Source organism: Psammomys obesus, unplaced genomic scaffold, assembly GCF_907164565.1.
Source record: "Psammomys obesus unplaced genomic scaffold, mPsaObe1.curated_primary_1811, whole genome shotgun sequence".
NCBI lineage: Eukaryota > Metazoa > Chordata > Mammalia > Rodentia > Muridae > Psammomys > Psammomys obesus.
In genome coordinates, this window is record NW_026585644.1 from 24,335,837 (window position 1) to 24,339,752 (window position 3,916).

Sequence of the window (3,916 nt, forward strand, 5' to 3'; positions counted from 1 at the left end):
ACTCTTTAGACATAGTAGCATATATCTGTGATTCTAGCTAGCATTAGAGAAGCAAAGGGTGGAAGATCAAGAGTTCAGACAGTCTTGGATACATAATGAGTCTGAGACTTAACCTAAGCTACATGATAGTGTTCTCTCTCAAAAATCCAACAAATGGGGATCTAGTTCAGCAGTAGATCACTTGCCCAGCACAGGCTATGACTTACATTAAATCTCAAGCATCAAGAAACAAATAAGTATGTAAATAAAACAATTCAGGTGTCCTTCGCTATTGTCTATTCTGTCCTTATTCTGTTTTTTAACTCCTAATTTTAAAAGCTGTTGGAGTGTTAGTTTGTGAGTACTGTACTTGCTGGATGCTTTACTGCAATCTGACTCCACCTAGCATGTGCTGACCAACTAGGGAGAAAAGATGCTGCCTACACCCCTCAACAAGTAGAAACTAACTTGGATTATGTTCGTCCAGGTTCTGCTATAGTAAACTTTGAGTCTTTGATGGCTGGATGTCGAGAAAAGCCAAAGGATGGAGGTGAAGCTAGCTGAAGGGGACATGGGGCATTTAGGACTGAGGTTCTATCACTTTTTATGAGTGGATTTCAACATAAATTGTTCCCAACATTTGTTTGGACTTGTAACCTTTTATTAAAATTTTATTTATTATTTATGCAGTATTCTTCCTGCATGTGTGCCTGTAGGGCAGCAGAGGGCATGAGATCTCATTATATGATTATATGGTGGTTATGAGCCTCCATGTGGGTGCTGGGAATTGAACTCAGGACCTCTGAAAGAGCAGCCAGTGCCCTTTACCTCTGAACCATCTCTCCAACCCCATACCTGTAACTTCTTAACTTAGTTATGCTGTGAAAATAATAGGCATCCATAGATCTTGTAGTTGGGACTTTGTATATGCTTACCCAAGCTAATGATAGCCCAGGTATGAAATCCCTGGTAGAGCCCCAGGTAGAGGCAATGAGCTAGGCCATGAGAAGTGCCTATTCCCTCCCTGCTCGGAAGTGCTATGCTAGGTTGCAGTGTTAGGCATCTGAGCTGTTTTATGTGCATTTCCCACCTAAGATATTTTCAGTTTAGGACAGGTGTACTGGAACCCAACTCCCCAGTTAATGCAGAGCATCTGTGTTTGGAAAAAAAAATAGACATGAACATCCTGTTGCCAGGTTTATATGGAAATAAAATATGGACACTGATTGCAAAGAGGCACAATAAAGAAAACGGAGGTGGCCAGGTTTCTGGTCTGAGGAATAATAAAAGAAAATTCACTGGAGGAGTGAGCTTGGTGGAATGGAGGGTGGACCCCTAAGACCAAGACTTCAGTTTGGGAATGTGCCACTTAGATTTCGTCAACCTGACACAAAGTAGAATATTCCAGAGGATCTGTCAGTTGAGACATCCTCCGTCAGACTGGCCTGTGTGCATGTCTGTGGGGGCACTTTCTTGGATAACTTTCAACATTGAAGGGCCCAGTCCACTGTGGGTGGTACCCCTGGCTGGTGGTCCAGGGTTTACATAAGGAGACTGAGCAAGCCATGAGAGCAAGCCAGTAAGCAGCATTCCTCCGCAGTCTCTACTTTCAGTTCTTGCCCTGACTTTCCTTTATGATGAAATGCAACTTGTAAGCCAAAAAAACACTCCTCCCCCAAGCAACAAACCAGGACAGGGGCACATGGGAAGTAAGTGACTCTAGGATTTCTAGGAAGCAGCAGCTCTGAGAGTTCCATAAATGGTGTACATTAAGAGAAAATAAGGTCTCCATGGGCACAGAGTAAGGCCTGGATAAGTCAATCCTGAGCAAGTCCTGGTTCCATGCTACCCAAACTAGGCAAAATCAAAGAGACAGCGCATGAGCACTTGAGCTTGGAGGATGACTCGATGGACCCCACACAGACTAACTATGAGGGAAAGCACAGTGAATCTTTTGTCTGATATGATCTATGCAGACTCCTGGAGGCATGTTTAAGCTCCAAGGGCCCAAGGTGTGTGGGGCTGCTCGGAAGTCAGCACAAGGGGCTGGCAACAGCTTGTCTTGTACCTTGAAGATCTGGGAGGTTAAGAAACTGAAGCTGCATTTTCCAGCCCCTGAAGCAAGACTTGTTATTTTTTTTCCTTTGCATCTACTTCTCTAAGTGTATTTTTTTAAAAGAATTCTGTTGATAGATATTATATAATCACATTGTTTAAATATCTGAGATGGTGATTGCACTACCATTCCATGTTAATTGCTATTTCTGTGAACATGTCAGATGTTCTCAGGCAATATTAATTAGGGCCAAACAATTGATTGATGGCCTTTAACAATCCAAACCTTCAGAAACAAAACAGTTTTATGATCCAACTGCAAAGTGAATTTAGACAAAAGAATTTATCAGTTCAAGGATGAACTCCCAAAGGCTACATGCAAGTCTTTTCAACAATTAAAAAAAATAATAATACTAATAAAGCAAAACCTACCAGTGGGAATCCATTTAACACAACTTATTCCAACCTCCCAAGACAGACTTCTTCCCATAGAGTCAGAGGCCTCATTTCTTGTATCGTGTGGTTGACGAGATCTCAGTATCTGTCAAGATATGTCCACTTACTGATGGTTTTTCTCATTGTTCCCAAATTCTTTCTTTAGTTGTAGCTTCCTGAGCTTTCCTCTTGTCAATTCCTGGGGCAAAATTGTGTTTCTGTTCTGAAGAGACTTTTGAGAATCGAATCCTTGTGGCTCAGAAAACAAACACACTCACCAGAAAGACTAATAACTCTTCCCCAGTGATTATATTAGAATGAAGTTTTTGGGAGGCATGGAGTTGTGACGGTTGATAGTATCAAGTTGATACATTCTAAAATAATCTATGAGACACACCTCTGGACCTGTGATGGAGATTCTAAATTGAGTTAATTGTGGTGAGAAGATCCACCTTAAATATGAGTGGCATCATATTCCACAGGCTGTGGTCCTAAACAGAATAAGAAGGAAAAAGCTAGGTGAGCACCAACATTCTTCTCTCTCTCTGCTTCTTGATTCTGGATACAATGTGACCAGCTGCCTTACACTCTTGAGGCTATGTCTTAGCCACCATGGTAGGCTGAAGCCTCAAACTGTAAACCACAATAAATTATTCATTCCTTAAGATGTTTTCATCAAGAATTCTATTATGAGGAAAACAGCACAACAGCAAGCTTCCTGTTTGCATAAAACAGAGCTCAAAACAAGTCCTTGGGAGGATTCTTTGTTTGGATAGATGAACATTCACCCAAGACTGCCAAGAAAATTCATACACAATATGAAATATTTTTTTAAAGTCAGATTGCATATGGGAAGCTGAGACAGGAAGGTCGTTGTGAATTTGAAGCCAGTGTGGCATATATGGTGAGTTCCAAGCTAGCATGGGTGACAAAAACACTATCTTGAAACAAAACAAAAGCATATTTACATATACAAATACGTATTTAATCAAGTGCATGAAGTTTAATACAAGATTGCCCTGGATTGGGATTCCCATTGTGCTGTTTACTAATGTTGAGGTCTGTGCCTACAGTTTTCTCTCATTGAATATGAGTACGACAATAATAAGCCCTGCACACTGGAATGAGAACTCCCATATTTAGCCATGTGGAAATGGAGCCATGAGGATGCAGACTGAATTCAAATGCGAGAGGATGTTCAGTTAACTTATTTAGAAAGTTAAACAGGAAGAACAGGTGTAAAAAGGGCTCACACCATGGATCAGTGAAGGCACTTGCTGCTCAGCCTGATGACCCAAGTTTAATCCCTGGAATCCATACAGTAGAGGAAGAGAACAACAGACCGAAGAAAGTTACCCTCTGGTTTCTACATGCATGTTGTGACATGCAAGCACGCAGCCACATACATACATACATACATACATACATACATACATACATACATACA